The 21,054-nt window shown below is 39.8% G+C and overlaps 1 protein-coding gene across 2 annotated transcripts in view; it reads left to right on the forward strand.

Annotated features, from left to right (window-relative positions):
- Positions 1–388: 388 nt before the first annotated feature.
- slc9b2.S (solute carrier family 9 member B2 S homeolog) overlaps positions 389–21,054 on the forward strand; it is a 44,287-nt gene continuing 23,621 nt past the window's right edge. The window contains exons 1-2 of one of the 2 annotated variants that reach the window (XM_041579670.1): positions 389–591; positions 17,843–18,057. The gene's annotated coding sequence lies outside the window, so the exon portion shown is untranslated. Of the gene's footprint in view, positions 592–17,744; positions 18,058–21,054 lie in introns of those variants that run through there. The other variant, XM_018243389.2, reaches the window with a different exon arrangement.

Raw genomic sequence — 21,054 nt, forward strand, 5'->3', positions numbered from 1 at the left:
GTTTATAGTTTCATATTAATGTTAGCATAAAGGTTCCTATGACTGAGAGATGCTTTGTACAGGCTTGGTAAAGCTAGTCTAGCGGCAAAAAAAAAGATCACACACTCAGGGATATGTAAAATATTTTTTTTTATTGCATGTAAAACTGCCTAATTTTGAGATTGCATAAATGAAACTATTTTCTAAATCTCTTGCACACAGCTCATTGATCTATGTTGCTATGTAACTGATGCAGCCTGTACTCTGCAGGGAAGTGCTAATTAAATGCACTGAGGAAACATGTTGCACATGGAATAATCACTTCACAACAGACAGGGTTCTGTTCCTGCCTACATTCAGTATCTATCCAGACAAGCATTCTACCATTTCTTGGATAATTTGGTTTCTCAATTAGACAGTTTTAGTGTAGGGTGACCAGTAAAACCAGAAAGCTTTAGATTGAATGTCCGTGTCTATCGGGGAAAAAAAGAGCGATAAAGATACTAAAAAAAGACATCCTTGTTTGATTTTTAAGGCATTTGCCAAGGAAGGAGCTCAGGTAATTGCGACAGACGTCAATGAAACAGCTGAAAGAACTGGAAGCTTACTAAGGTATGATTTCTGATAAAGAAATGTATCCAGTGGTCCAAATTACCATAGCAACCATACATTGATTTGAAAAAGGGACTGGAATATGAATAGCAGAGGCCAGAATAGAAAGATAAGTAATAAAAAGTAGCAATAACAATAAATGTGTAGCCTTACAGAACATGTGTTTCTCCATTTTATCTAAAGAATCCAAATTTTTAAAAATGATTTCCTTTTTCTCTGTAATGTAATAATAAAACAGTGCTTTGTACTTGATCCAAACTAAGATATAATTAATCCTTGCTAGAAGCAAAACCAGCCTATTGGGTTTATTTAATGTTTAAATGGTTTTCTAGTATTTTCAAGTATGAAGATCCAAATTACAGAAAGATCCCTTATCCGGAAAACCCCAGGTCCCGAGAATTCTGGATAACAGGTCCCATACCTGTATAAGCCAATGTTCTTTATGATACAGGTATTTTCTTAATTTACTTATAAAACCTTGACATCTGTACTTCTCCAGTATATGTGAGAGGAGTTTTACACCCTCGACCATCGTTCCCTTGCGGGTTCCTGGCCACTCCCACTCGGCAAAAGTGTTTTCCAGCATTTACATTCTACTCACAGCCATGGATGAATCACAATCATGGTGAACAACTACAATCTTTATTTCCTTCCATTTTAAAGACCATAACAATATGGCATAGGGTGCAGAGTAAGAGTAGAATGTAAAAACCTTGACATCTGCCTTAATTTTTTTTATCTGCTGCTGGTGGCAAAACTTTTGCCAATCGGTTTTACTTTTTCCAGCTATTGGGGAATAGTGTCCCAAACACAGTCTTAGGATTGACCAGGTATACATTTGCTTAGGGACAGTAACCAGCAATGGGATATAGTTTAGCCTTTCACTGGAGAGGATAAAAATGTACAGACATATAATAAGCAGATGCCACAAGTGTAAAGTAAAAAAAATCTCCATTTATTCGTTTACGTTAAAAAGGAATATGTGTTTCAGCCATTATGAGATGTTAATTTTTTAATGTAAACGGATAAATGGAGATTTTTTTACTTTACACTTGTGGCTCCGTAGATTTTCTAATGTGCCTGAAGCCCCCTTCTATGGTATTGCTGTTGGTTTATTCTGGGGCTGGTGCACCATTGGACCACCATTGAGTGTATCCAGTGTCGGCCTGGGACACCAGGGGCCCACTCTCAGTACTATTATAATTCCTCTCCTCACTCAACCTCTATTCTGCTAGTCGATTTTCTTTACATATTATAATCTATTATTAGTGATGGGCGAAATTCACGAAACGGCGAAAAATTCACGAAACGGCGCCGGCGTCTCGTTTTTGACACCGGCACCCGTTTTTGACCGCAAATTTTTGCCTCGAATTTTCGCGGGTGTTTCGTGAATTTATTCGCTGGCGGCGAATCACGCAAATTCGCGCCTGCCGAATAAATTCGCCCATCACTATCTATTATTCAATCTATTTAGATTGAAATAGGCCAAATGTTTTGAAGCAGGAGGGCCCACTTACACCTGGGCCCACCGGGAGTTTTCCTGGTATCCCCGTGGGTCAGTCCAATACTGAGTGTATCAACATTAGTTACTTGTGGCACCCTGAGCTACTCTGTATGTATGTGTATATATATATCTTTTTTTTTAGGGATGCACCGAATCCACTATTTTGGATTCAGAGTCCTTATTAAAAGATTTGGGCGAAAACCGAACCGAATCCGAACAAATTAGGGGTGGGAAGGGGAAAACATTTTTTACTTCCTTGTTTTGTGCAAATTTGGATTTGGTTCCTGCTGAAAAAGGCGTGGCCGTATCCCGAACCGAATCCTGGATTCGGTGTATCCCAAGTTCTTTTACTTCTGGCTTGTTCACAATATTTTCCGGAAATCCGAAAATATTATCAACACATCTTCCGTGGTATCAAAGGTATTTGTTTATTTGCCAATACAAACACACCATATATATTAATGAAGTGATTGTTAAGTGAGAAGAAGTTTCAGAAAGACAGTAAAAAAGAGGAAGGGAGAGAGAGAGAGATAAAGGGGCAGATTTATCAATGGTCGAAGTGAAAATTTGAATGAAAAAAAATTACAATTTCGAGCAATTTTTGGTGTACTAGGGAATAGTCCAAATTCGATTTGAATTTGAAAAAAAAATTGAAAATTCAAATATCAGAATTTATCGACCATTCGCCATCTAAAACCTGCAGAGTTGGTGGACTTTGAAAAGTCAAAGTTTTTTTTAGAAAAAACTTTGAATCAAATACAATGTTATTTCGATTTGTATGATTTGAATTCGAACGAAAACGGGCAATTTACCCGCACTTTTTTTTAAAAATAGATTTCAGTTGGTCTTTTTTTATTCTAATTTCAAAGTTAAAGAAATGATGGAAACGTCTTCTGAAAGTTTTAAAAAAGCAAAAAGAGTGCCTGAAGGTTTTACCTCAGGCAGAGTCAAATCTGAAACAGAAATAGGAGAATTATCTTCCTCTTCGGAACAATCTTCTTCTTCTGCAGTTAAACAGAAGGTAGAGGTTTTCTTATTTCCTATTGAGAAAATGCCTAGATTGCTCAAGGAAGTCAGAAAATTAGTATGTAAAAAAACTACTACTCCAGAGACTACAGACAAGACAAGTCTCCCTTTTTTTTTACGGAAAGAAAGAAGCAGGGGTGATCCTGGCCCCTCCGCCGCCTGAGGCAGCAGCAGTTGCTGCCCCCCCTTCCCCCGGAAATTCGCTCTTAAAGTACCAGGAGCAGCATTCTTGCTGCCCCTGGTAACTAGTGGGGCGCTGCCGCCTGAGGCAACAGCCTCAACTCGCCTCATTGGCGAAGCAACCCTGGAAAGAAGTTATGTTTTCCCATTCATGAATCTCTAAAACAGTTTTTCCTAACAGAGTGTGAAAACCCGGGAAATGAGATGAGGAAAAAACTTAAACAAATGTTCCCTTATGAACGGGCCGATGTAGCTGAATGGTAAGATCCTCCAAAGGTGGATACCTCTGTGTCCAGGTTGTCCAGACGAACGACTATTCCAGTGGAGGAGTCAGCATTAAAAGATTCCCTAGACAAAAGAGCAGAGTGTGCTCTGAGGAGATCTTATGTGGCGGGGGCAAATGTCTGTAAACCCTCTCTAGCAGCCATTTCAAGATCTCTAAAATACTGGTTGAATGCATTGATGCAGGGACCTCAAGAGATGATCTGTTGGATATGATGTATCCAATTAAACTAGACACGGATTATCTATGTGATGTGGCAGTAGAGTCATTTAAACTGGGAGCCAGAACCATGTCACTTTCAACATCTGGAAGGAGAGCGTTGTGGCTAAAAGCTTGGTCGGCAAATTTAGCGTCCAAGAATAAACTGATATCTATGCCATTTGAACCAGGCAAGCTGTTTGGTTCAGCATTAGACAAATTAATTGAGATTCTGGCAACTGGGAAAGGGAAGTCACTTCCGCAAGATAGACCAAAGACTCAAAGAAAACCATTTTTTCGTCCATTTACATGACGGAATTCACCACAAGCTTCAAGATCAAGAAGCTCTTTCAGACCAGGAAACAGAAGAGACTCTTTCCATAACAGACCATTCAATCCCAGATACAGCTCCAAGGAGGCAAGTCAGAAGAAAGACTCAGAGAAAAAGAAATCTCCAAATTTCTGACGCCAGAAGTCAGGAGGAAGTCGGAGGAAGACTGACTATCTTTCAGCACGTTTGGCAGAAGACGACCACAGATTTATGGGTTTTAAAAGTGATCCGAGAAGGTTACTCTATAAGATTTTAGAGAACCCCAGTGCAGAGGTTTTGTGTGAACAGAGATTATTCAGACAACGAAAAACAAAAAACACAGATCTCAGCAGTTTCTGGCTATGAAGGTGTTAGAACCAGTACCTCAGAAAGAGGACATGAGAGGGATTTACTTGACAATATTTTTAGTGCCCAAGCCAAACGGGACTTTCAGACTGGTGGTAAATCTAAGATTCTTAAATCTCTAAAACAGTTTTTCCTAACAGAGTGGGAAAACCCGGTAAATGAGATGAGGAAAAAATTCAAACAAATGTTCCCTTTTGAACGGGCCGATGTAGCTGAATGGTAAGATCCTCCAAAGGTGGATACCTCTGTGGCCAGGTTGTCCAGACGAACGACTATTCCAGTGGAGGAGTCAGCATTAAAAGATTCCCTAGACAAAAGAGCAGAGTGTGCTCTGAGGAGATCTTATGTGGCGGGGGCAAATGTCTGTAAACCCTCTCTAGCAGCCATTTCAAGATCTCTAAAATACTGGTTGAATGCATTGATGCAGGGACCTCAAGAGATGATCTGTTGGATATGATGTATCCAATTAAACTAGACACGGATTATCTATGTGATGTGGCAGTAGAGTCATTTAAACTGGGTGCCAGAACCATGTCACTTTCAACATCTGGGAGAGCTTTGTGGCTAAAAGCTTGTTCGGCAAATTTAGCGTCCAAGAATAAACTGATATCTATGCCATTTGAACCAGGCAAGCTGTTTGGTTCAGCATTAGACAAATTAATTGAGATTCTGGCAACTGGGAAAGGGAAGTCACTTCCACAAGATAGACCAGAGACTCAAAGAAAACCATTTTTTCGTCCATTTACATGACGGAATTCACCACAGGCTTCAAGATCAAGAAGCTCTTTCAGACCCGGAAACAGAAGAGACTCTTTCCATAACAGACCATTCAATCCCAGATACAACTCCAAGGAGGCAAGTCAGAAGAAAGACTTAGAAAAAAAAAAATCTCCAAATTTCTGACGCCAGAAGTGAGGAGGAAGTCGGAGGAAGACTGACTTTCTTTCAGCATGTTTGGCAGAAGACGACCACAGATTTATGGGTTTTAAAAGTGATCCGAGAAGGTTACTCTATAAGATTTTAGAGAACCCCAGTGCAGAGGTTTTGTGTGAACAGAGATTATTCAGACAACGAAAAACAAAAAACACAGATCTCAGCAGTTTCTGGCTATGAAGGTGTTAGAACCAGTACCTCAGAAAGAGGAGATGAGAGGGATTTACTCGACAATATTTTTAGTGCCCAAGCCAAACGGGACTTTCAGACTGGTGGTAAATCTAAGATTCTTAAATCAGTTCATAAGAAAAGAAAAGTTCCGGATGGAATCCATCAGATCGGCATTAAGCATTCTAAAAAAGGAGACTTAAAATGGTCACGATAGATGCCTATTTGCACGTTCATATTCATCCAGCCAGTCAGAAATATCTACGCATTGCAGTGTCTCAAAAGGGGATTATTCATCATTTCCAGTTCAAGGCACTTCCGTTCAGCATAACTTCAGCCCCTAGAGTATTTACAAAAGTAATTGTGGTGATGGCAGCAGCTCTGAGAGAGAAAGGCATTTTTGTCGTCCCATATTTGGACGATTGGCTACTAAAAGCAAAGTCAATAGAGCAAATGTCAAAACATTCAAATCTGCTAAGAGACCATGGTTGGATCATCAACTTAGAGAAATCTATGTTACAACCAAAAACATCTGTAAAATTCTTGGGCCTGCAGTTAGACACATTACAAATGAAGGTTTTTCTTCCACAGGAGAAGAGAGCATCTTTGATGACAGCAGTGAAGAATCTTATCAAAGTTCAGAAGCTGCCTATTCGGCAAACGATGAAGGTGCTTGGTCTGATGTCAGCCACATAGAAGCAGTTCCGTACATACGTCCCTTAAAAATGAAGATTTTACACAACTGGGATTGCTTACCTCAATCACTAGACAGAAGCACGAGAGTGTCAGTACAATTGAAGAAGTCTCTAAAATGGTGGATTAATTCCAGAAATCTCAGGAAAGGGATGCCCTTTCATCCCCCGGACTTTCAATTAATAACGACGGATGTGTCCGCATCAGGTTGGGGTGCTCACCTTTGAAACAAAATAGTCCAAGGAAAGTGGTCATTGTGGGAAAAGACTCTGTCCTCAAATTTCAAAGAACTAAGAGCAGTTCATCTAGCATTGAAGAAATTCAAGCATCTGGTGAAAAACCAAGAATTTTTTATTCAGTCAGACAATACGACATCGGTATTATTAATGGCGTGCAGACTCAAAAAGAAAGTGGAGAAGTTTTGCTCTCTGTCAAAAGCAGAAAACCCAAATTTCCTCGATACAATGTAAATTCCTTGGAGATTCAGAGTAGCATACCTGTTTCCACCGATAGCGATGATCCAGAGAGTTATAAGGAAGATCGAGGGGCACATTTACAAAGCTCGAGTGAAGGATTCGAATTAAAAAAACTTCGAATTTCGAAGTGTTTTTTTGGCTACTTCGACCATCAAATGGGCTACTTCGACCTTCGACTACGACTTCGACTACGAATTGAACGATTTCGAACTAAAAATCGTTCGACTATTCGACCATTCGATAATCGAAGTACTGTCTCTTTAAGAAAAACTTCGACCCCCTAGTTCGGCAGCTAAAAGCTACCGAACTCAATGTTAGCCTATGGCGAAGGTCCCCATAGGCTTGCCTGTGTTTTTTTGATCGAAGGATATTCCTTCGATCGTTGGATTAAAATCCTTCGAATCGTTCGATTCGAAGGATTTAATCGTTCGATCGAACAAATAATCCTTCGATCGTTGATCGTAGGATTAGCGCTAAATCGTTCGACTTCGATATTCGAAGTCGAACGATTTTAGTTCCTAGTCGAATATCGAGGGTTAATTAACCCTCGATATTCGACCCTTAGTAAATCTGCCCCCAAGTGTCAGTCATTCTAATAGCCCCCTTTTGGCAGAGGAGGGTATGGTTCACGGATCTAGTGATTCTGTCCAAAGGGAGGTAATGAATTTCCACAGAGACCAGATCTGCTAGTGCAGGGACAGGTGAATCTTCCAGATCCTTTCAGGTGGAATTTGGCAGCATGGAATTTGACAAGGAGATTTTGACAGAAAAAAGTGTAATAAAAACTCTGCTACATTCAAGAAAACAATCTACATCTAAAGTTTATAATAAAGTTTGGAAGAAATTTCTTCAGTGGTGTGCAGCAAAAAACATCCAGTACAAAGACTGTCCTGTTTCTGATATCCTGCAATTCCTACAAGATGGGTTTGAACAGGGGCTTAAACCAGAAACTTTAATGCTGGCCATAGATGTTGAGATTTTTAAAAGATCCGATCGTCATCGTGAGACCACGATTATCTCGGAATGATCGTACGAATTGTCCATCAACTAAGGACCAATTTGCCAGGAAAACAAAGGGTAGCTGCCTGCTTGGCCCTGCAAACATAGATAGATTGCACTGGGGCCAATAAAGATTTTTTAATCTGGCCGATCAATTTCCTGACAGATGTCGGCTGAAAAATCATAAGATGTACAATTGTTTGAATCCCACTAACTTCACAATAATTTTGAAGGTTTGGTCGGACTTCAGTAAAATCGGTCGTTCGGCAAGAAAAATCTTTGCGTCTGTGGGGAGCTTAAAAGTTAATCGTTCTGCTCTCTCAGCAATTTCATCTAGAGATTTGAACCTCTGCAAACAATCAGTCAAAAATATTTGGCATGGTCTTTCTAGTGGCCACTCTTCGGCTAGAAGAGTAGGAGACTTACAAGCTCTGGCAGCAACTCATCCATACACAATATTCTTCCCAGAGAAGGTGGTGCTTAGAACTTACCTTTCTTTAGGCCAAAAATTGAAGCCACAGAAAACATAAATGCTCAAATTGTACCATCTTTTTTTCCCCTCTCCGGCAGATGAAAAAGAGGAAGAGCTAAATAAACTGGATGTAAAAAGGTGCCTACAAATTTATAATGAGAGAACAAAATACAGTGGTGTGAAAAACTATTTGCCCCCTTCCTGATTTCTTATTCTTTTGCATGTTTGTCACACTTAAATGTTTCTGCTCATCAAAAACCGTTAACTATTAGTCAAAGATAACATAATTGAACACAAAATGCAGTTTTTAAATGAAGGTTTACGTTATTATGGGAGAGAAAAAACTCCAAATCTACATGGGCCTGTGTGAAAAAGTGATTGCCCCCCTTGTTAAAAAATAACTTAACTGTGGTTTATCACACCTGAGTTCAATTTCAAAGGTTATAAAGCCATTTCTAAAGCTTTGGGACTCCAGCGAACCACAGTGAGAACCATTATCCACAAATGGCAAAAACATGGAACAGTGGTGAACCTTCCCAGGAGTGGCCGGCCGACCAAAATTACCCCAAGAGCGCAGAGACAACTCATCCGAGAGGCCACAAAAGACCCCAGGACAACATCTAAAGAACTGCAGGCCTCACTTGCCTCAATTAAGGTCAGTGTTCACGACTCCACCATAAGAAAGAGACTGGTGCAAAAACGGCCTGCGTGGCAGATTTCCAAGGCGCAAACCACTTTTAAGCAAAAAGAACATTAAGGCTCGTCTCAATTTTGCTAAAAAACATCTCAATGATTGCCAAGACTTTTGGGAAAATACCTTGTGGACCGACGAGACAAAAGTTGAACTTTTTGGAAGGTGCGCGTCCCGTTACATCTGGCGTAAAAGTAACACAGCATTTCAGAAAAAGAACATCATACCAACAGTAAAATATGGTGGTGGTAGTGTGATGGTCTGGGCTTGTTTTGCTGCTTCAGGACCTGGAAGACTTGCTGTGATAGATGGAACCATGAATTCTACTGTCTACCAAAAAATCCTGAAGGAGAATGTCCGGCCATCTGTTCGTCAACTCAAGCTGAAGCGATCTTGGGTGCTGCAGCAGGACAATGACCCAAAACACACCAGCAAATCCACCTCTGAATGGCTGAAGAAAAACAAAATGAAGACTTTGGAGTGGCCTAGTCAAAGTCCTGACCTGAATCCTATTGAGATGTTGTGGCATGACCTTAAAAAGGCGGTTCATGCTAGAAAACCCTCAAATAAAGCTGAATTACAACAATTCTGCAAAGATGAGTGGGCCAAAATTCCTCCAGAGCGCTGTAAAAGACTCGTTGCAAGTTATTGCAAACGCTTGATTGCAGTTATTGCTGCTAAGGGTGGCCCAACCAGTTATTAGGTTCAGGGGGCAATTACTTTTTCACACAGGTTTGGATTTCTTTTCTCCCTAAATAATAAAAACCCATTTAAAACACTCATTTAAAAACTGCATTTTGTGTTTACTTGTGTTATCTTTGACTAATAGTTAAATGTGTTTGATGATCAGAAACATTTTGTGTGACAAACATGCAAAAGAATAAGAAATCAGGAAGGGGGCAAATAGTTTTTCACACCACTGTATTTCAGAAAATCTGAACATCTGTTTGTAATGTTTGCAGGAAAGTCTAAGGGAAAAAAAGCGGCAAAATCTACCATTTCATCTTGGGTGAAAGGTGCTATTTCCTTGGCATATACTTAATCGGGAAAAGATCCTTCTACTCAATTAAGAGCTCATTCAACTAGAGCTGTGGCAACATCGTGGGCTGAGAAGACATCTTTAAATATAGATGAGATTTGTAAGGCTGCCACATGGAGTAACGTTTCTACGTTCGCAAGATTCTGCCGATTGGCAGGGGCGCTCCACCATTGAGGCGAGTTGATCCACTCGCCTCAGGCGGCAGCGCCACCCTGGTTACCAGGGGAGGCAAAAATGCCGCTCCTGGTAACTAAGAGCCGAATTTCCGTTTTTCAACCTGGAAATTTGGCTCTTCTAGTGCGGAGAGCGCAATTGCGCTCTCTGCACTACCGTCGTGCAGCGCCCCGACAGAAGGCCGCCTCAGGCGGGTGATGTTGTGATGGCTGATTCAGTTAATGCCTTTAAGAATGGCTTGGATGATTTTTTGGACAGACATAATATCAAAGGCTATTGTGATACTAAGCTCTATAGTTAGTATAGGTATGGGTATATAGAATTTAATTGAAAGTAGGGATGGGTGTATGTATGGATGCTGGGTTTTCATTTGGAGGGGTTGAACTTGATGGACTTTGTTTTTTTTCAACCCAATTTAACTATGTAACTATGTAAAGGCGCCGATCGTCGCTACCGATTGGACTTAGCAGCCTTAAATGATGCAGCCTTTGGTAGCCAAGTTCTGGACGCAGTGCTAAAGAGTCCTAAAAATCCCATCCCTTAACTCTAGCTTGCTAAATCCCATTAAGTATGTGCTGCCTGAGGACTAAGGAAAGATAAAATTATACTTACCGAAATTTTCTTTTTTTGTAGTCCGAAAGGCAGCACAAGTGTTTCCTCCCAAAAATAAAGAGTGTTTAGCATGAGTTGTTGTGTGATTCTTGGGGACAGCTTGTATATAACACTAGGGAAGGGGTGGAGATGGAGGGCATATGTAGCAAAGAGTATTAATCAGATTGGTTGTCTTTTTCCTGTGCTAAAGGGATGGAGCGGGGCTTAACCCATTAAGTATGTGCTGCCTTTCAGACTACAGAAAAAGAAAATTTCGGTAAGTATAATTTTATCTATTTTATCTACAGGACATTAGTGCAGACTTTTTACAGACACTAATGTCTATAATATTTTAAAGCATTTTTATTTCCCGTTGAATTAATGCACTAGTCAAAATTGTCAATGACTGCTCATGTCTTGGATAAAAAATAGACCTGTATTACTGACTTTTTGGTTGTATGGTTGAAGCAGATTACAATTCAGAAGTTCTTTTTATTATCTTGTAAAGCCACTCTAAGTGCCAGTAATTTAAAAAACAATCTTGGAAATTGCACACAATTACAGGAAGCAAATATGAGATATGAAACTGCATTCAAGAGCATCCATTACAGGTTACTCATGACTCTTACCTATTATATAGTGAATTATGTACCCACTACTGTAAAAGATGAGGATATTATTAGTCACCAACTAGTTCCATGACCTGTAAAGCCTATAAAGGGGGTACATTATTTTTTATAATACACAAGTTTCAGTGAGACATGTAACAGAAATGACATCAGTAAACACCAATTTTAATTAATCACATTATAAAGCACTGTTTATAAGGATATCATTTACAGGATATTCATGGCTCCTTGGCTGTGCCTCGTCCTACTCCAGCTCTGCTCCTGCTCCCTCTTTGCTCTGGTCCTCAGGAGACTGTTCACTGACTGAAGGCTCTCTTTCCCAATTAATTCCTAAAGATAAACATTTTGTTTCTCCTGCAGAAAAGAACAAAGAAAAACAATATTTCCCATACATTTTACGACATTGTTATGGGTCTTTTATTTAACTATGTTAACACTTTTTCTTTCTGCTATTTAGGCTGTTTGTACAAAATTTGCATTTGTGTGTAGAATATGTAATATATTTTCAACTGATGTTTAGGTATGGAAACCGTTATCCTGAAACCTGTTATCCAGAAAGCTCTGAATTAAAGAGACCTGTCACCCAGACGTAAAAAGCTGTATAATAAAAGCCCTTTTCAAATTAAACACGAAACCCATATTCTTTTTTATTAAAACTTCCATACCTGTTATAAAAGGTAATTAACAATCTAAGCTGTCAATCATATATTGCCTGTCCCACCATTATAGGGGCGGGGCAGGTAATTACTTTCTCTTTCCATTCCGCACTCCCTATATGTCCCTGCTCTCCCCACATTCCCCTTCCCTCCTCACCATCGAATTGTGTAGCCAGTGCATGGACATGTCCATTTAGTCCCCTATTCTGGCAAAAAAACCAAGATTTTGTCATGATGCAAAGCTTTTCTTAATACCAGTGTTCACAAAATGGTGGATGCCTGCTTGCTGTGATTTTGTAATTACAAGACTGAAGGAATCAAATAATTCATGTATTGTAAGTAAAGTTTATTTTGCCTGACATATACAATAGAAATGGATTTGGCATCTCCCATAGACTCAATTTTAATATAATAATTCAAGTTTTTACAAATGATATCCTTTTTCTCTGTAATAATAAAACCTTGTACTTGATCCTAAATAAAATTTATCTTTATTAAGGGATCCTATTGGGTTTGTTTAATTTTAAATCGTTTTTTAGTAGATCTAACATAAGGAGATCCAAATTACGGAAAACCCCATCTGGAAAAGCCCATGCCCTATGCATTCCTGATAGCATTTCCTATACCTGTATATCAAGTTATTTGTAGTGTTTTTGCTACAACTTTTAGCTATATGTTCTAAAAGGGAAGGTCAGCATAACAGAATCTTTTGGGATCAATTCAGCACATAACATGTAACCAAAACAAGCATGTTAAATGATAAAATGCTCAATGCAGTACATTGTTTGGTAGCTAAATGCACAAAATGTCTTAAAATGGATCTATTGTAAAAATGAAAATTTAATATACAGGCATATGAAAAAATTTGGGAACAGAGATATTACATCAATACTTAGTTGAGCCTCCTTTTGCAAATGTAACAGCCTCTAGATGCCTCCTATAGCATTTGATGAGTGTCTGGATTCTGGATGGTGGTATTTGTGACCATTCATCCATACAAAATCTCTCCAGTTCAGTTAAATTTGATGGCTGCTGAGTATGGACAGCCTGCTTCAAATCATCCCATAGATTTTCCATGATATTCAAGTAGGGGGACTGTGACGGCCATTCCGTAACTTCAACTTTATGACTGATGCTTGAACATTATACTGAAGAATTTGTTGATATTGGGTTGAATTCATTCAACCCTTGACTTTAACATGGGCCCCAGTCCCTGATTTAGCCCCACAGCATGATGGAACCTCCAGAAAATTTGACAGTAGGTAGCAGGTGTTTTTCTTGGATCGAATATTACCCTAAAACTCGAATCAAATTTGACTAAACTTGAATCAAGTTTTTTCTCCTAAAAGACTTGAATGTCAGCATTAGGCTATTAACACTTTTAAATGGGTGACTCTACCATTGACTTTTTTTTTTTTTTTTTCCGGCATGGTTTTCGGTTGTGAATAGTCGAATTTCAGTTGTTTCCAGGGTCAAGGTGAAAAAATACAAAATTTTTTGGATTTTCCACCCGAAAATGCAGATTTTTTTCCGATTTTTGCCTGAAAAACTTTAGATTATTGCATGAAACCCAGCGCAGATCAGGATATCTTCAGGACTTATCCCATTTACTTATATACAACCTCAGCAGGTCTGAGATGCCAGATTTTCTGATTCTGACTTTTCATCCTCAAGGTATAACAAATCCCAAGGTATAACAAATCCCAAAAAATTATTTTTTTTCCCCCCCACTAAAAATTGAGATTTTATAGGAATTTTTCTAGTTTTTGGCATTTGGACTTTAATAAATAACCCCCTAAGTGCACTGTACACCTTCTACCAGATAAAGAATACAGTGCAAAGTGCACAGTACAGTGTTAGTGGCCAGCCCTGTTCTCATTTCCATTGTGAGTCCTCTGCCATTCTCCAACATGTGCATATGAATGGCACACGAGTTAGGGGATGGGTTGGCGGATAACTGCAGTTTTGGAGTACAGACACCTGCAGCAATTCAGCAACAGCGGAAGATGGCTATAGAGGTCATGTACAAATATAAGTTCAGTGCGTAAAACAAATGGCAATTTTTTTCCCCAAAATGCAAAATTTTTTTTTCTGTAAGTATGACTGGAGTAATTGCAGTTGAATGTGAAGAGTGTCCATCTACATTGTGTCAAAACACAAGTACATTGCAATGATTTTGACACAACTGGGGTGCAAGTTGTAGGGGTTGAATCACTTCCGGAATACTCATTCAAAGTGGCCGTAACTCTGTAGCTCCATTTCAGGCAACATACTGTGGAACCCTAGTTTTACCACCAACTGCAAGGTGGCAGTAGCTCCAGAGTTCCCCACCATCAATAGACACATTTGTGCTCCATTCATCAGACTGTGTCAACATGCATTCTCTGATTCCTCTGGTCTGTTCACAGAATCCTTCAATCGTAAATACTCTAATGGGGGAATGTAATATGTTTAGTTAGAGCTAAAAACATTTGCAAACACCTTTACGAACGTTAGTGGCCATGTCCAATTACTGACAAATTCCTTGCAATGCTTGTGAACGAATGGCTTTTGTTAAAGGGATACTGTGATGGGAAAAAAAAAAATTTCAAAATGAATCAGTTAATAGTTCTGCTCCAGCAGAATTCTGCACTGAAATCCATTTCTCAAAAGAGCAAACAGATTTTTTTATATTCAATTTTGAAATCTGACATTTTGTCAGTTTCCCAGCTGCCCCTGGTCATGTGACTTGTGCCTGCACTTTAGGAGAGAAATGCTTTTTGGCAGGCTGCTGTTTTTCCTTCTCAATGTAACTGAATGTGTCTCAGTGGGACATGGGTTTTTACTATTGAGTGCTGTTCTTAGATCTACCAGGTAGCTGTTATCTTGTGTTAGGGAGCTGTTATCTGGTTACCTTCCCATTGTTCTTTTGTTTGGCTGCTGGGGGGGGAAGGGAGAGGGTGATATCACTCCAACTTGCAGTACAGCAGTAAAGAGTGATTGAAGTTTATCAGAGCACAAGTCACATGACTTGGGGCAGCTGGGAAATTGACAAAATGTCTAGCCCCATGTCAGATTTCAAAATTGAATATAAAAAAATCTGTTTGCTCTTTTGAGAAATGGATTTCAGTGCAGAATTCTGCTGGAGCAACACTATTAACTGGTTCATTTTGAAAAAAAAATGTTTTTCCCATGACAGTATCCCTTTAAGTTCATTATAACTTAATTACTTTAAAGGAACAGTTCAGTGTAGAAATAAAAACTGGGTAATTAGATAGTAAAATAAAAAATGTTTCTGATATACAGTGGTGTGAAAAACTATTTGCCCCCTTCCTGATTTCTTATTCTTTTGCATGTTTGTCACACTTAAATGTTTCTGCTCATCAAAAACCGTTAACTATTAGTCAAAGATAACATAATTGAACACAAAATGCAGTTTTTAAATGAAGGTTTACGTTATTATGGGAGAGAAAAAACTCCAAATCTACATGGGCCTGTGTGAAAAAGTGATTGCCCCCCTTGTTAAAAAATAACTTAACTGTGGTTTATCACACCTGAGTTCAATTTCAAAGGTTATAAAGCCATTTCTAAAGCTTTGGGACTCCAGCGAACCACAGTGAGAACCATTATCCACAAATGGCAAAAACATGGAACAGTGGTGAACCTTCCCAGGAGTGGCCGGCCGACCAAAATTACCCCAAGAGCGCAGAGACAACTCATCCGAGAGGCCACAAAAGACCCCAGGACAACATCTAAAGAACTGCAGGCCTCACTTGCCTCAATTAAGGTCAGTGTTCACGACTCCACCATAAGAAAGAGACTGGTGCAAAAACGGCCTGCGTGGCAGATTTCCAAGGCGCAAACCACTTTTAAGCAAAAAGAACATTAAGGCTCGTCTCAATTTTGCTAAAAAACATCTCAATGATTGCCAAGACTTTTGGGAAAATACCTTGTGGACCGACGAGACAAAAGTTGAACTTTTTGGAAGGTGCGCGACCCGTTACATCTGGCGTAAAAGTAACACAGCATTTCAGAAAAAGAACATCATACCAACAGTAAAATATGGTGGTGGTAGTGTGATGGTCTGGGCTTGTTTTGCTGCTTCAGGACCTGGAAGACTTGCTGTGATAGATGGAACCATGAATTCTACTGTCTACCAAAAAATCCTGAAGGAGAATGTCCGGCCATCTGTTCGTCAACTCAAGCTGAAGCGATCTTGGGTGCTGCAGCAGGACAATGACCCAAAACACACCAGCAAATCCACCTCTGAATGGCTGAAGAAAAACAAAATGAAGACTTTGGAGTGGCCTAGTCAAAGTCCTGACCTGAATCCTATTGAGATGTTGTGGCATGACCTTAAAAAGGCGGTTCATGCTAGAAAACCCTCAAATAAAGCTGAATTACAACAATTCTGCAAAGATGAGTGGGCCAAAATTCCTCCAGAGCGCTGTAAAAGACTCGTTGCAAGTTATTGCAAACGCTTGATTGCAGTTATTGCTGCTAAGGGTGGCCCAACCAGTTATTAGGTTCAGGGGGCAATTACTTTTTCACACAGGTTTGGATTTCTTTTCTCCCTAAATAATAAAAACCCATTTAAAACACTCATTTAAAAACTGCATTTTGTGTTTACTTGTGTTATCTTTGACTAATAGTTAAATGTGTTTGATGATCAGAAACATTTTGTGTGACAAACATGCAAAAGAATAAGAAATCAGGAAGGGGGCAAATAGTTTTTCACACCACTGTAGTTACTTAGCAAAAAATGTAATGTATAAATGCTGGAGTGATTGTATGTGTAACAGAACAGAACACTACTTCCTCCTTTTCAGCTCTCTAACCATACCTCCCAACATTTTGGAAATAAAAAGAGGGACAAAAAAATTTTTTCCGCATGTAGCGCAGCAATTTTTTGGCCACACCCCTTTATGTGGCTACACCCCCTAATTACCATGTTTGTTTTACAAAATTTGGCAGGTTATGAAAGTTTGAAAATATTTCTCCTTATCTAAACTGTGTTTTTGTGTCTCAAAATTGTTTCTTTTTCTGGCTGTTCAGTGCAGAGAAAAGAGGGACTTTCCAGTACAAATGAGGGACTGCGGGTTGAGCTGTAAAAAGAGGGACTGTCCCTCCGAAAAAGGGACAGTTGGGAAGTATGCTCTAACTCTGAGTTAGTCAGCGACTTTAAGGGAGGCCACATGGGACGTAACTGTTCAGTGAGTTTGCAATTGATCCTTACAATGCAGCTTAGATTCAAAAGCATCAGTTTTGACCCATGTGGCCCCCCATCGATAAGGAAACCTTAGGCACCCATAAAGTCAAATGCTAAGTTCATTAGAGTGCTCCTTTTCAGAGAAAAAAATATTACCTTTGCAAAGTGCTAGACTTGAGTAAAATATTACCATTCACTGGGTGTCGTCTCTATTAACAGTAAAGATTGATTAAAATAACGTACATGAAAATGACTGATGGGAAATTGTGGTGACTTCAAGGGCAGTCATTGAGGGAAGTGACACTTAGAACAGCAGAAGGAAGTGGTGTAACTAGATGTTACTGGGCCCCGCAGCAAATACATTTTAGGCCCTAACATATCCAGAGATTGTGCTTTTTAACCAATATATGTTAAGATTGCTCACTTATTAGAGTCTTATGTGGCCCCATCAACCTCCTAGCTCCACCCCCGCAGCCGCAGGGTCTGCTTCCTCTGTAGTAACGCCCCTGCAGAGTGGTACCTTCCCCATTTTTTCCTCTAGGTTTTCCTCCCCCCTGGCTTATTGCTTCACTCCAGCCCCGCTCTCCGATCATTTATAAGCTATGGATAATAAGTGGGCGGTATTTGTGCTTTAGTAAACACGCCTCTCCTCTCTCCATTGGATACCGCTGACAGGCTCTTTCCCGGAGCTGGTCCCCGTGATATACGTAATGATGGTTCTGTGATGAAGCGTCTAATTGTGCGAGTGGAGACTCGGCCGCTCCTACTGGTCAGAGAGGAAACTGAGGCGGTAGGGGAAAAGCTGCGGCAGCGTTGGGGCTCGCCGGTTGTGTAAGGGATGATCTTCTTCCAGTCTGAGTGTCTTGCCGGCTGCTGAACTGATATCTATGGTAAGTAAGTGGGATGTGCCTGTGATGCACCCAGGGCGCTCGTGCTTTTGTTACTATGTTATAGTCAGGTCAGCAGCAGGCATGCTTATTATTATTATTGCAACACTTGCCTCTCTCTTTCATGTCGAGTAGATGGAGTCAGGGTTTATCTGCCTGTCTCACTATTTTATCTCTCTCACATTCTACATGAATGTTGATACACTACAACTCCCAGCAGCCCCATTGAAGAGGCTGCAGTTCTGGATCCGCTACCACATGCAAGGCCGCCATTAGAAATCACTGGGCCTACAACCTTGGGCCCCCCTGCAACTTAGGGATGCACCAAATCCACTATTTTGGATTTGGCCAAACCGCCGAATACTTCGCGAAACATTCGGCCGAATGCAGAACTGAATCCGAATCCTAATTTGCATATGCAAATTAGGGGGACATGAAAACATTTTTTACTATGAAAATTAGGATTCGGATTTGGTTCGGCCAGGCAGAAGGATTCGGCCGAATCCCGAACCAAATCCTGGATTCGGTGCATCCCTACTGCAACTTCAGGTTGTGCTTCCTCTGTAGTGACTCCCCCTGATTCAGATTTCAAAATAAATGTCTCATCTATTGTCACATCTATTTTGGTAGATGCTGTGTAGCCTGCTGATACAAATGGCATATTTATCAAAGAGGGAATCTGGAGTGCGCCAGAGTGAAATTTTGCCACTGTTCATTTCTGTGGGATTTTTCAACGGTTAAACTCTTTCACCCTTTGTTAAATATGCCCCCATGTAATGTACAGAGAGTGAGGCGGAATTTCTTGACTGTGGGCAAATTTCTTTTCACACTTCCATATTCAGTATATGTATATACATAAATGCCTCATGTATTCAAATGATAATCAATCTCCCATGTGTTTTAGGTAGTATTGTAAGAGTCATGGCACACAAGGGCATATCCATAGGCTTTAGGTGTTTTCAGTTCACATGCAACTTGAATTTGGCGGGGGGAATAAATGGGATGTAGTAAATATTTTGCAACTGAGGGACATTATAGTGAGTCACATGCAGGTCCAATACAACTGTAGTCTGATTACCATGTGAATTGGCTGCACAGTTCTTATGTTCCTGGTATGTCCACCCTCCAGCTTGGTACATAGCCCAAGTCTTCAATTGTGGCTGTTTATCGTGTACCTTTGTTTGTCAAGTTTAGCAATGCTTAAAGGGGTAATATAGACGTTTTTTTTGAGCAAAATAAATAGGGCATGCTGAAAATACATTCTACCCACGCTTTTCAATGTTTTTTTTTAAAAGGGAATTACCGGTATCACTAAAATGAAAATTTAATATAAGCTTGATCATATTAAAATATACTTTCTACATATAATCCATTAAATATTCGGTACTATTTCTGAAATAATCAAGTTTATCTTCACTATTCCTCTCTCAGCATCTGTTTCTCTTCATTCTTTCTTCAGGCAGATCTAATATATCTAATAGGGGGCTCCTTTTGCCTAGAAGATATATTAGGGCTCTATTAAAATCACCAGACATCATGTCTCTCTACATGCAGGATTTGTGCAGTTGTTTTGTTAGAGTTTGTTTGTACTGGAATTGGTTATTTGAGTGAGCTCTAATACATCTGCTAGGAAAAGAACCCCCCCATAAGATATATTGGATCTAACTGTCAATGAATATCTGACACCCAACTCCTGCATGAAGACAGAATGAAGAGAAACAGATGCTGAGAGAGGGATAGTGAAGATAAACTTGGATTATTTTAGAAACAATATAGAATTTTCAATTTATTGTATTTAGAAAGCTTCTTATTTCAGTATCCTGAAGCTTATATTAGATTTTAGAAAAGTTCCCCTTTAATTATAAATGTAATGTAACTTCTCCCCTGTAAACTGCTGACACGCCAGCGTCTGATTTGGCCCACTCCACTCCATATGTTTGTGCATGGATAGGACTGTAATTCTCCTGTCAGTGGGCATACACAACATACTTCAGGCAGAATATGCTCAAATGTACAATGACCGGCAGGCTGACGGGAGATGGCACTTGATGTGGTTGATGGTGGTGGATCAGAGAGGAACTGAGGAGACAACCACAAACACATTTTGAGATAGGATTTTAGGATATGGCTAGTGTCAAATATGCTTGAAAAATCCAATTCTTTTTCAGATGTAGCATTTTCTTTGTTGGGGACTACAATGCTGGCTATTTACAAAGTGGTGTAACTTTGTAAATGAGGAAGGTGGTTGTCCCCAAAATCCAGGGCTCTCAATTTCAGCTTTTCAAATAAATGTTGTAGGACAATAGCTCACCAGGAACTCTGAAACACATACTTATTTGTATCGTTAATATTGTACCTTGTTGTAGATAATGTATTAGCTAAAGGTGTGGTGTATTGTGTAAATACACACACAGATTTGCATGTAGTATTTATACAAGGGTTTTAGTATAACTAAGCACACATTGCCTTGAAAATACACAAATTGTATGCTAAGGTACTGTAGCTACTATTGCCTAATCTGATATCTCTTTTATCGGAAAAACACACACAGGTGGTGTGTTGGAAGCTGTGGTGCGTGGCAGACAGAGTTCTAATGGAACACTTATCAGGGGTGTAACTACTGGGCCCAGGAGGTATAGGGGGCCCCAGGAGGCCGTAATTAATGAGCGGTTTCCACATATATATTGTTAAAAAAGGACATTTTGATGGGGAATTGGACGGCTCTAAATCTAATTTGCTGTGGGGCCCAGTGACAACTAGTTGTGCCACTGAACACTATATACATAGGGGCACATTTGCTTTTTCTCGTAATGGAATGATTGATTCCAGTTGATCCAAAAAAGATCAGAAGTTTTGACTGGAAGGATTAATCCATATAAAATCATTGGATCAAATGTATACAAGTGTCATTATCAGTATGACGTAAAAAACTTGCACAGTTTCAAGAGTGGGCCCGGGTGCACACGCCCCAGACCAGAAAAGGGAGCAAACACCAGGAGA

This window comes from Xenopus laevis, chromosome 1S, assembly GCF_017654675.1.
Source record: "Xenopus laevis strain J_2021 chromosome 1S, Xenopus_laevis_v10.1, whole genome shotgun sequence".
Taxonomy (NCBI): domain Eukaryota; kingdom Metazoa; phylum Chordata; class Amphibia; order Anura; family Pipidae; genus Xenopus; species Xenopus laevis.